Below are 13886 nucleotides of genomic sequence, written 5' to 3'. Positions count from 1 at the left end.
TTTTTATTTTTTAATTATAATTTAATATTATTTTCTGTTTATATCCTCTTATTCTGCATGAATCTGAATCTATAGTATTTAGACATCTCTTTTTATACATGAATGTTTAAATTTCAATAAATATATATCCAGTTTATTGAACAAAATAAAAAAGTCAAGAAGGTTTACTCATTTCTCAATATACATAGCACATAGTCATCATTGAACAAATAAATCAACTAGATTTGACAACCTTTAGCTATTCGTTTTATATATAAAAGATATATTATTAGAAATTAGTAAGTTTTTTATATTGATAGGATCTTTATATTATACGGTTGTTTTATATTGTACAACTGTTTATCTTAATCTGTCAATAGTACATGTTATATACTCTCTCATTTCTTAATATTTTACTGTTTTATAATCATATACGTAGGTGCAAGTTTCCGGTAATTGAAATCAGAATAAATAATTATTTTAAATTAATATCAGTTTATTTTTTCCTCTATTAGTAAAAACCGAACATTCATACAGTTGACTAATATAATATTGCTTTCTTTACAAACTCTTTTAAATATACCAAATTGAAATCCACTATAACATAATTAATATTTCCTGTGATATTTTTTTTAGCGTAGCTACGGACACCACCCTAGTCTATATAAAGAGAGTATATGTATTCTTCTCCATTTCTACCTCTTCCTCCAGTTTTATTATGGACGCAACAGAAATTATCTCCGAAGACATTGCTTCAATAGTACCCCAAGACAAGGAGGAGCCATGGGATGATGATGAATTCCAAGAATTGGTGCAAACTCTCCCAAAAGAAAAAGGCTGGTATGGAACTCATCTTTATTTCTACCAAGGATTTTGGTGTTCATCTTGTGTGTTTAGAGCCATGATTTCTTTCCAGAAACATTTCCAAGCACTTGATTCTGATATTTTTCTTAAAAGTATCCCAAAATCTGGCACTACCTGGCTTAAGGCCTTGACTTTCTCTATTGTGAACCGCAATCAATTTGCAAGGGAAGAAAATCCCTTGCTCAGCTCAGGCCCTCACCAACTTATTCCAGTCTTTTGAGTTTGATCTTTACTTGAACAATCCTTGTCCGGATCTCGAAAATAGCTGCCCTTATCAACCAAGAATGTTCTCAACCCATTTACCTTATGCTTCTTTGTCACCTTCCATTAAAGATTCCAACTCTAAGATTGTCTACATATGTAGAAATCCGATGGATATGTTCATTTCTTTGTGGTTTTTTACTGACAAACTTCGACCCGAAAATGTAGAGCCTTTATCCCTCAATGAAGCATTTGAGAAGTTTTGTCAAGGAATCCATGGTTTTGGACCATTTTTTGATCATGTACTAGGGTATTGGAAGGCAAGTCAAGAAAATCCCAACCGAATATTGTTTTTACAATATGAAGATCTCAAGGAAAACATTAATTTTCACATAAAAAAATTGGGAAAATTCCTGGGTTTTCCTTTCTCGGAAGTGGAAGAGAAACGAGTTGTAGAAGAAATAGCAAGAATGTGTAGCTTTGGGAACTTGAAAGAATTGGACGTGAACAAGAATGGCATGCACACCTTCGGAATTCCACACGACACCTTTTTTAGGAAAGCTGAAGTAGGAAATTGGGGCAATTATCTCACGCCTTCCATGGTGGAGCGTTTCAAGAAGCTTATACAAGAAAAGTTAGATAAGTCAGGTTTAACATTCAAATTGTCTCGTCAAAACTTTTAAAGAAGCTTTATATGGTTGGGATCAGTTACCAAGCGTCAAGATAATATGTCTATCTAATAATGGTTTCCAAAGGGCAGCTTTATGTCTCTGGCTTGTTGCTTCAGACCGCTTGGGAATGGAGGATGTCTAATACTTTTTGTTTGTTCAGTTCTGTCATTTAGTGATTATGTTTTTTAATGATGTTTTATGCTTCTCTAGTGTCCTTCTTGTTGTAATTTGGGCTTAAGGTAATCGGCCGTGGTGCTTGTAATGAAATGTCTTGACTGAGTGTGACCTTCACGCGAAGGCAAAGAATATGAGTCTGTTAAAGACTTCTTTAATTTCCCTATATAATCATAATTTGATTGAGGCAAAAAATAATTTAATAATTTGTTTGCATGATGTTAACATCATGAACATGTTTAATTGTTTATTAGTCATTTTGTATCCAAGAATTTATAAAGGTTTTCATCTCTCTACATGCAATATGTCACGACCCGGAACTCTCATCGGGCTTGTGACAACCGTCGCGACGTCCCGATAAGCATTCATTACCTTGTATGCCGATCAAAATCCCACAAGGCTTAGCATCAGCTTCCTCATCTCCCCGATGAGCGACAGTTATTAAATCTCACATTTTAAGAAATCATAAGTCGTTTCCAAATCAAAATAATAAAATATTATTTTTTGACTCACAAGGGCATTTTCGTCATTTTTTTTAAATATCGAAACCCGTCAAAAACATGGTGTAAAAGCTAAATATGTTCATACATACTTTAAATCAGATAACTGAAGTATAAAATTTTTTTTACAGTGACACGTGGGCCCCTAACTGACCAAGAAGGTGTAGGGCTACGAACCTTTACTTTCTAGGATACAACTCCGAGATTAATTCTCGTCTTAATCAACTATCAACAAACTATCCTGAGCCTGAAAAATGGATAGGAAGAGGGGTGAGATTACATAATCTCAGTGAGTAAACAATTACCATCAAAAGCATCTAAAGCTGAGTAGATGGAGACAATATAAAAACGTTATCTCCCAATAATGTTCATAACGCAAAATTCGTTTCGATCTATACCAAACAATTTCTTTTTCATCAAAATTTTCCCGGCTTATGAGTTTCTTAAATTTGGTCCCTGCTAGAATCATTCTCGCAGGTACCTTCGTCAAGGTATCCCACTGAGACTGCCAAGGTTGTTAAATGTCCCATACCTATAAACACGTTTTCGCATCTGACACACAGCCGTTCCTTGGCGTTGGCTGAGTCTCACTCTCACGTGGTGGCCTGAACGTGAGGTGCACTCAAATTTTACCTCAAGAGATACTTTATCCAACATCTCCCTCCGGAGGTAAGTATATAATTGGGTTACCGTGCTTGTCACGACCCGGTACTCCCCTCGAGCCCGTGACAACCACCGCGATATCCCAATTGACACTCATTACCCAAATATCAACCGAAATCCCGTAAGGTTTTAATATCAGCTTCTCATTTCCCCTGTGAGTAATTGTTGCCAACTACCACGTTTTAAAAGATTTTAAACTGTTTTCAACTTAAAACAAATAAAATAATAATTTTCGTCTCACAAAGGTATTTTGGTCATTTTTTTCAAAAATTTTGAAACTGGCTAAAATGTAATTACAAGTACAGAACATATAATTCATAATCAAAATGAGTTTAAAAATCTAAAATCTTCATTTAAAACGAAATTATGATTAATTGGACATAATAAAAAAATAAAAGAAATATAAAGTAAAATATTTGATTTTTTTATAAAACAATATTTTTAAAACACTGCGTAAATAATTTTTTTACAGCGTAAAAGCAAAATAAATTTCTACATACAGTAGTACACATAACTAGAGTATGATATTTAATTTACAATAACCAGTGGACCCCTGAATGACTAAAAGTAAAGAGGACTGTGAACCTATGGTTTAGAGAATGCAAATCTCACAATAGTCCTCGATGAGATCAGCTATCTACAGTCTAATCTGAGCTTGAAATGGATGGAAAGGAGGGTGGTGAGATTATAAAATCTTAGTGAGTAAACAGACATCATCATAAACATCTAGAGTTGAGTACATGGAGACAATAAAATAAATCATCGTAAATTGGGTCACAACATTAGAACACATTTCATTCAAAATACGTAAAGAGGCTTATGAATCTCATAAAAACTAGGCTTGTGCCATAAATCCATCCTCGGGGACACCTTGGCCGAGGCATCCTACCGAGATCGCCAAGGCTGTTAAAAATTCACATTTCACATAAAACACATTTTTCGTTGGACATCACAGCCGTTCCTTGGCGTTGGCTGAGTTCACCCTCACGTGGTGGTTTAGCGTGAAGTGAACCTTAAACTTTACCCCAGGAGATACCCTACGCGCCTCTCCGATCGATAGTTACCCCTCTAAAAGGCTGGTCCACAGAAACCCCCTATTGCAGTGATTAATTAATATATAATCCACCAATTCAATAAAATTTACAATAGCATGACATGACAATTATTTTATTCACAGTCTTTCAAGGTAAACAAATAATTCGTATTTCAATATAATTGCCAGCTAGCCAATCATGCTCGATTTATCATAAGCCAATCAATTTAAACAATCGAATTCCAACAATTAACAGTCTCCGTGTACTCTATTTTTCAACATCATTATTAATTTCAAAACAATTTATAAATTAATTTCATTGAAACATATTTATTCATAAAACATGAAAATTTACCTTTTTAAATTCCTTTTTCCATAGAATTCATGAAATCATCTAAAAACCATCCTAGATAATTAAAATGACAATAAGTTTACTCACAATGTCTAGAGTGCAGATTCTCGAAATACTCAGACTACTGGTCTTCGGGTGTAATTTTTTTACCTTTATTGGAGGACTCACCACCTTGACACAGTACAAAATCGAGAAACTTACTACATTGGTACTAAATTGAAATTAAACTAATTTAGACTACTAATGCATGGTATGGAATGCAAAAATGCACTGATAACTATCTAAATTCGGTATTGGCCTAATTCGTCCTATCACTCGATTAAATTACTAACGCGTCCGATTTAATCCCAAATTACTCCAAATTGTTCCAATTCTTTTCCAATATCTTAATTCACCAAACTCAAATCAAATAACCTAAAATTTGGCAAAACTGTCTATACTTTTCTTCTTAAAATTTTTGGCCAATAATGGTGCATTAACACCGTGATTTTTCCTACTACTTTTTCACACCATAATTCATCATTTTCTAACCAATTCTCCTAGAATAAAAATCAAATTCATCCTCACTCAACACATGGTAAATTCGGCTATTGATGGTTGTGGGAGAAAATGAATTCTTTTCTTGTTGTTTTGTTTCTAAATATGCTAAACTAACTAAAAACACTAACATATCTCAAAATCAAATCAATTCAACATCTTTCTCTCTCCTTACCCATTTTGCTCAGCCATGAATTCATCATGAAAACATGTAATTTAAGCATGAAAAATAAGGAGAAATGCTTAAGGAAAATAGATTTCGAGCTTAAGTTGAAAAATCTTACCTTTTTCACTTGTTTTCCTTGATTTTCCACATTTTTTCTCTTCAAATTCTTCACCTAGGGTTTGTTCTTCCTTTCTTTCCCTCTCTTCCTTGCTTGACCAAATTTTTGGAGGGATAATGGGCTGATTTATGCTGATTTTTAAGTTAAATAATAAAATATCCTAAGCTTCACACTTGTCATTTTTTTATTGATCCATTTTTAAAACTTTAAAAATTTTAAACCTTTTATCTCCACCACATGATTAGTCAAAGGTCAAAATGAGGATAAGGGAAGACCATGTGCTGGACAAATGTCCTGGTGGTGGAAAATTACAATTTTGCCCCTAAAGTGACAAAATTACCATTTTGCCCCTATGCTCCAAAAATACCAAGATTACAATTTTTTTCACTTATCAACATCAAATTGTGTTCTAAATAGTCAATCTTGATCAATCTTAGTCAAAAATTTCATCCAACACTCACATCTTAACCTCAGGTGGCAAAATGACCATTTTGCCCCTAGGTTTTGAAAATTTCAGTTTGACTCCAAATTAATCATCGAACTCTGAATCACCATTTTAAGTCATTCTTTGACTGTAAAATTTTAAATTTCACCCTAAATTCTCTATTTGATCTAGTTCGAGGTTTAAATCAACTTTGTTGTTCCTCTAGGTGCAATACCGACTTTTTGTAAATTTTTCGGGACTCTCCTAGCATGTAAACATACTATCCATCACATGTATGTCATGACAAGTATTTATAAGGTCGGGCTTCACAGTGCCCCTCTCATAGGCAGTCTATAGAAACCCTCACCATTGCAGTGATCGTTTAATATACCACCAGACCCATAAAATTTTCAGTAGCATAATATGGCGAATAAAATGTAATCCAATCTATCAAGACCAATCCAAAACTGTTCATATATTTCATGCCAACCCCAAAAATTTAGCCATCATGCTAACATAGTGTCATAAGCGACAATTTCAATAACATATAAAATCATAAATTCAACACAATCTCCATATACTCAAATTTCCCAAAACAATATTTGATTTCAAAACCAGTATAAATCTCATTTTTATTAAAAAAAAAATTTAATTGGAAAACATAATATTTTATAATGTAAACTCACCATTCAATAAAAGCATCAAACAAGTATAATTACTTTAGATATTTAAGACGATAAATTGTCCACTCACAGTATTAGGAGTAGAAATACTCCTATTTTCAGTTCCCGGATACAATCCTTTACCCGTATCTAATGGCTCACCACCTAGCCATAATCCATGGCACATATTTCAATTAAATTGTGTCTAACAGTCATAAGCTATTTCAGGCTCGATATATATGCGTGATATGAAATGAAAAATGCACGGGTAGCCATCTAGACCCGATATTGGCCTAAGTCAATTTTTCATCAGATAAATTGGCCAATGCGTCCAATTTCACTCCAACTTGCTCCATTTCTTTTTCAATCCCTCAATTCACCAAAGACTATTATTTCTTAATCAAATCACCTAGAATAACATCACATTCTTGCTCATTATTCACTTAGAGAATTCGGCTATTGATGGGCACCAAACCTTTGGTGGTTTTCTTCACTTGTTTTTATGCTACACATTATTAATCACCTAAAAATACTAACATACCTAAAAATCAAACCAATCCAAGATCATTCTCTCTCCATACCCATTTTGACCAGCTATGAATTCACCATGAAAGCATGCTTTTCAACCATGGAAATTAAGGAAAAATGCATGGGTAAGGTGAATCACTAGCAAAATCAAAGAAATTTTACATTTGCTTGATCAAATCCTTGAATTCCAACACTTTCTCTTTAATTTTTCCCGCCTAGGATTTGTTCTTCCTTGGTTTCTCTTCTTTTCTGGTTTGGCCGACCACTATGGGAGAAATGAGCTGATTTTTATGCCTTTTTATAAAGAAACAATAAAATAATAAAGCATGACAAATAGCATTTCCTTATTGGTTCAAATTTTAAATATTTGACTTTTAATTCTTTAATTCTCCACCACACATTTCTTATGTTTATCTATTTCCATGATGAATAAAATCCATTAGTCTTGACAAGTGTCGGGGGTGAAAATTTATCGATTTGCCCCTCGGGGTGACAAAATTACCATTTCGCCCCTATACTCCAAATTATACTGAAATTAAAATTTTTCACTTCTAAACCTCAAATCATACTCCAATACTCAAATCATACTCCAATAAGTCAAATTGGGTCAAAAAATCTTTTCTAAAAATTCTCATTTTGTCCCTAGGTGGCAAATGATCATTTTGCCCCTAAATAGTAAAATTTCGGTTTGACTCCAAATTGATCATTGAACTCCGAATTACCATTTTGAGTCATCCCTAGATTGTGAAACTCTTAATTTCACCTTAAAATTCCTATTTGAACTAGTTCGAGGCTTAATCGACTTAATGGTACCATTATGAGCAATATCGTCTTTTAACGATTCTTCGAACTTCTTAAATATGCAAACATTCTATTGACTATATAAATGTCGTAATTATTTTATAGAACAGGGTTTGACACAATATCTTGGTATGTTAGTGTCCAAACAATCCAAATTTGGTCTTTGTGTTACAATCTATGATATATATAACACTACAAAGAATGTTTTGAAAAATTTTTCTACTAATGAAAATAAATATATTTTTACTCATTATATTTTCAAATTTTTATTTGTCATTTGAAAAATTAATTTTTAATTATTATATAAATAATATTTATAATAATGTATGTATTAGTATCACACGAGGATTGAGATTTAATTTTTTTATTATAAATAAGAATTATTCAATTTGTAAATAAAATTTTTAATTATAATAAATGACTTATTAAAAAAAAACTTCTTAATTTTAATAGTATGAATAATTTGCAGATTAATATTACAAATTTCCAATTATTTATATTTCAAAATTTGCACTTCCAAAATATTTGTATTTTATATAATTATTTTTAAAAATAAAAATTAATTATTTTTAAAAATAAAAAAAATCAAGTATTCACATTATTAAAAGGGAAAAGCTCATCCTTTTTAAATGACGTTGTGCAACTTTAAAAGCTCTTAAGGTTTTAGAGATGATACTCGAATTTTTTTTTTCGTCTATCATTTGAAAATGATTATCTGAAAATTTTGAAATGATTACCCATAGGCTTTAAAATTGATTAATTGAATATTTTTCCAAATTTTTTCCTTGAAAATTTTGGAAATAATTACCTCAAGACATTAAAAATTTAATTCATTAAATTTAATCATTTATGTCGGGAAAATGGAATTATTTAAAGAAATTATTGATTTCTTTTAGTTCCAATATCCTTTTCATGATTTAATTTGGGCTACGTCATCATGATTTTTTTACCTAATTTCAATGAATCATGATGTTATGCCATTTCCATACCATTATAAATTAAAATAATATATTTAATTATTGCCATTTCCTTCACAAATTAATTAGCAACAAAGTTCACGTGTTTTGTTTCTTTTTTGAAAAAAAAAATCTAGAAATCTTTATTAACTTTACGTAATGGGATCAAAATGCAAGTAAGATCAGATCATGCTTTGACTCATATTCATGACTGACATAATGATGCAAAATGCCAAAGTTTAAAATTCAAGGTAACAATATTTACTGATTTGTAATTTTTGATAATTTACTATAATTCTCTTAAATTATCAATACATTAACGACATATGATTGATGAATTATATATCAAAAAATTATCGACGGATTTTTGATAGACTATCAAAGAATTGCCAACAGATTATCGATGTAATCTTTTAATGAAATGCTGATGAAATTTTGTCCAAATTCACAAACTCTTTAAAATTAATATCAACAGAATTATAGATTTTTTTTTGTAGATTTCACCTTTATTTTTTACAAAAAAAAAATTCATCAATAATTGTATGCCCATTACCAATGAAAAATTTTCATTACCAAAAATTTTTTTTTATTGACTATAGCATTTTTTATGATAAATTTCCATAAAAAATTCTGCCAATAATTGTAATGTTCAACGGAAATTGGACCTTTTTCATGAAAAAATTTCATCAAAAAAGTTCAATTATTTTGCAGTGTTGAACATTGTCTTTGCCAAATCTATTAGTCAATTCATTTGTAGTCCGAGAGATATGTTTAAGTTTCTAACTATTCAACTGAGATTTTTAAAGTTTTAATGTGCAAGATATAATTCTTCAACTTCCACGGAAAAGTTTGGGAAAATAACACCTAGTCAACCGCATTTGATGAATCAGTTTTAATTATTAAATAATAAGAGTTGACCCATTTAGAGACAATAAAGATAACAAAAACCTTTTTACTTATAATTGTAACTTTTGATATTATGTTAGTGTTTTTCCTACATCTAATTTTTTTTTTTTTTAATTGAGAGAAGAGAGATTCGAACTTTACTCTTTAAGCAGAGGATTATGTATCAACCAATGAATCAAATGCTCTGATATAATTTTCAAAATTTTTTAATATACTTAATATATTTTAGTGAAAAAAAATAAGATTTATTATTTCACAATATTAGTTTGCTCCACTCAAAATTAAAAAGTCGAGATCCGCATGTCTGATAGTTATATATCCTATGACACTTGTGTAAGTAAATACTATATAGCACAATAAACCAATGCCATCCTAACTCATATTATTTATCCAATCTTTAAAACTATTTGAACTATTGGTAGTTCAACAATCTATTATTTGATTACTCACAAAAGGTAACTATCAATGAATTTGTTTTCTAATACCTTTATACTATCAATAATCAAAATATTCTATTTTTATACAATATAGAAAGCATTACCTTCTCTCTTTTTTGTTTTTTCTAAAACACATGGGAAGACTTTTTTTTTCTCTATTTTATTTTATAAATAAATTTACCAAATAAAATTACATGGAAATAATATACACACTTTTAATTTAAAAAGCACTTAAAAATTTATTTCTTGCTGGGAAAACCATCTCCTCTTGAATTACCTCATATATATCATTAAAAAAAGAATAAACTCCACATAAAACTCCATATACACCCCTTGCAGTATAGCTTTTTCTCATGTAGCACCATGAGGTTATTTTTTTTCTCATATAAATTCTTGTGTTTTAGTTTTATTCCCAAAGGGGTGACCGTGTTAAAGTTTCAATTAGTTTTTTGTAAATAGACAAGAATAACCCTTTTTTAATCTTTTTGTATTTTATTTATTTAATTAAAAAATATTTCAACAAAGATTTTTCATTTTTTTTTCTTCCAGAATAGACTAACTTACCTTCTACAGTCATGGGTAGCACCAAAGTCTTTACACATATCATAAATGCTGAATGTTATACTCGTACAAAAGAACAACAATCATGTTTCAAACTACAATTATAATTTTGGTACTTGATATACGTGACTTTTGTTTCTTAGTTGGTCTAAGAATGACATCGTATAAAGAGAAAAAAATGGTTTTTTAGGAGGATTCTCTTTTACTAACACTTATATAAATTTAGAGGTTCTTACACAATCATACGTTACTATTTTTTCAAAAAATGAAAAAAAAAACAAAAACAAATTATTTGGGTAGGATCAATTAAGGCCTTTTAAAATAGAGTAAGTGCATCTGGATCCTCTTCTACAAATTTTGAATACAAACCCTAATAACTCGATACTAATAATGATTCAAACAAAAATAAAATCAATACAATTTTAAAATAAATCAATCAATGAAAATTCTCTTAACAAAAGTAACAATAGAAGTAATCATTTTATTTATTCAAATTCAATTTTCACATATATTATATTTTATAAAAATGAATTAAATGAAAAGAAAAAATGAGAGAGGAAAATTAGTAAACAAAACAAGGATTGAATCTTTTGAACCTGTTTGGGATTCAAAGAAGTAAACACTCTCTTTCCTGTTCAGACAGTGAGAAGTGAGAGAAAAGTAGAAAAGAAATCCAAAGGTTAAAATATTTTTTTAATTAAACAAAAGAATACAAAAAGGTTAAAACAAAGGTTATTATTGTCTATTTACCAAAAAATTAATTAAAACTTTAACAGTGTTACCACTTCGAAAGTAAAATTAAAACATAAAATTTTATATAGAAAAATAATAATCTCAAGATATTATATGAGAAAAGACTATACCACCAGGGGTGTATATGGACTTTACCTTTTGGCATATCAATTAATTAGACATAAAAATAAAGAGACTTTATGTTTTAAAATACTTATGTAATATTAATTCAAATTTTTTAACTATTAACTAACAGTGTTAACAACCAAGAGTCAAAAATATCATTTTAAAACAAAAAGAACCGATCCAAGTATCATTTTGAAGTATTTATAGAGATTTTTTTATTTTATCTCTCATCATTAATGCACTAGTATAAATTCCTTTTGGAACTAACTAGTTTCAGCTATAGATTTCCACATTCTTCCTTCATTTTGTCATATTTACTTCGATGCCAAATTTTTGCTTTTTTTTTTTAATGGAGGCAAAAGAAATCTCCAAAGACAATCTTCCAAAAACCCAAGGATCAGAGGAATCGGGGGATGATGAAGAGGTTCAAGAATTGGTCCAAACCCTCCCTAAAGAGAGAAATTGGTATGGAACTTTTCTTTATTTCTACCAAGGCTTTTGGTGTTCATCTAGGGCGTTTAAAGCCATGATTTCTTTCCAAAAGCACTTCCAAGCACTTGATAATGATATTTTTCTAACAAGTTCACCGAAATGTGGCACTACTTGGATGAAGGCCTTGATTTTCACCACTGTGACCGCAGCCATTTTGAGCTAAAAAACAACCCTTTGCTCAGTTTAAGCCCTCACCAAGCTGTACCCTTCTTGAAGCTAAATCTTTACCTCAAAAACCATTCTCCCAATCTTGAAAACATCCCTCAGCCAAGACTTTTCGCAGCCCATACGCCTTATGCTTCTTTGCCACCCTCCGTTAAAGAATGCTCAACCTCTAAAATTGTGTATATCTGTAGAAATCCAATGGATATGTTTATTTCTCATTGGCATTTCACTGACAAGATACAATCTGAAAATGTGGATCCATTATCACTAGATGAAGCTTTTGAGATGTTCTGCCAAGGAATTTATGCTTTTGGACCGTTTCCAGATCATGTGTTAGGGTATTGGATGGCAAAACAAGAAAATCCTAATAAGATAATGTTTTTGAAATATGAAGATCTGAAGGAAGATATCGTTTTCCATATAACAACGTTAGCTAACTTCTTGGGTTTTCCTTTCTCAAAGGAAGAAGAGAAACAAGGAGTAGCAGAAGAAATAGCTAAGTTGTGTAGTTTGGAGAACTTGAAAGGGATGGAGGTTAACAAGAGTGGCAAGCAACCTTTTGGAACTCCAAACACTACCTTCTTTAGGAAAGGAGAGGTAGGAGATTGGAGCAATTATCTCACACCTTCCATGGTGGAGCGTTTCGAGAAATTTGTTCAAGAAAAGTTTGATAAATCTGGTTTGACATTCAAATTTTCTTGCAAAACGAACGACAATGCTTGTGCCTGATTCTATGTCATTTGCTTATTTTAGGCTAAGGATAAATTTTCATTTTGCCTTATATGGCTTTGTTTAGTGTGTTTGTATGAGCACGCAATGACATAACACATATAGTCATGTAATTGCACTCGAATTTCTGTTTAATGGTAGGTTTATATATCCATTAGTCAAAGAGTCTATAGAAGGAAGTCATGTAATTTTCTTGCTTATCATAACAAATTTTTTAAAAATATAAGTTATTTATTTGAGAAAGTTCAAAAAAATGAAATAACCCAAAATCTGAATTTTTTTTGGAAGTAAAAGATGATTTCATTACCTCACCAAATTGAATCAAATCTGAGATATATAGAAAGAGACAATTATTAATACTCATGAAGCCTTCCCTATACATGGTTAAAGAGCCTCATTAAAAATCTTTCCATAGAAAAACCCTGAGGGATAAAATTAAAAAAGAGTGCCCTTTGAACCATATAATCAGGATTACAATAACCATCCTCAACTTAACCACTTTCAATACAATGGCGGAGTTAGAATTTCGCGTTTGAGGGGGTGAAAAGTTGAAAATAATGTCTATAAAACATTCATACTATACATTTAATGTTTGATAAAAATATAAAGCAACTTAGATAAAAAAATTTATTTGAAAATTATATAAATAAAATTTGAAAATTATTCAAAGAAATTAATCTTAATAGTTTATTTAAAAGAATTAACTAGTATAATCATAAATAATTTGATAATGATAACAATCTCAATTTCTAAATAAACTTAACAATAAACAAAAATTAACAAATATAATAACAAAAATCTAAATGGGACTTAATCTCCTAAAAAAATGTTAAGGCTATCAATAAACAATTCAATGGGGAAGCAATTCCCTAAAATTGATCACAAAATTTAAATACAATATCAATAAATAATTCAATGAGAAAGCAATCCCAAGTAAAAAACTTAATTGTTCACAAGAATCTAAATAAAAAAAAAAACACAAAGAATTTGTAGGAAAGCAATAAAGTAATTCCTAAATAAATAAGTAATAACTAACTTTAGATACTTAGTCAAATCTGTGTTTTGTTACTTTCAACAAAAAAATGGCTAAGATGGTAAATCCTAAATCA

The 13886-nt window shown here is 30.3% G+C and overlaps 2 pseudogenes; both read left to right on the top strand.

Moving 5' to 3' along the window:
- Positions 698-1731, top strand: LOC108662025 (annotated as a pseudogene).
- Positions 11729-12801, top strand: LOC108662135 (annotated as a pseudogene).

This window comes from Theobroma cacao, chromosome 5, assembly GCF_000208745.1.
Source record: "Theobroma cacao cultivar B97-61/B2 chromosome 5, Criollo_cocoa_genome_V2, whole genome shotgun sequence".
NCBI lineage: Eukaryota > Viridiplantae > Streptophyta > Magnoliopsida > Malvales > Malvaceae > Theobroma > Theobroma cacao.
Note: the sequence above shows the minus strand (reverse complement) of the source record. Positions and strands in the feature narration are given on the sequence as shown.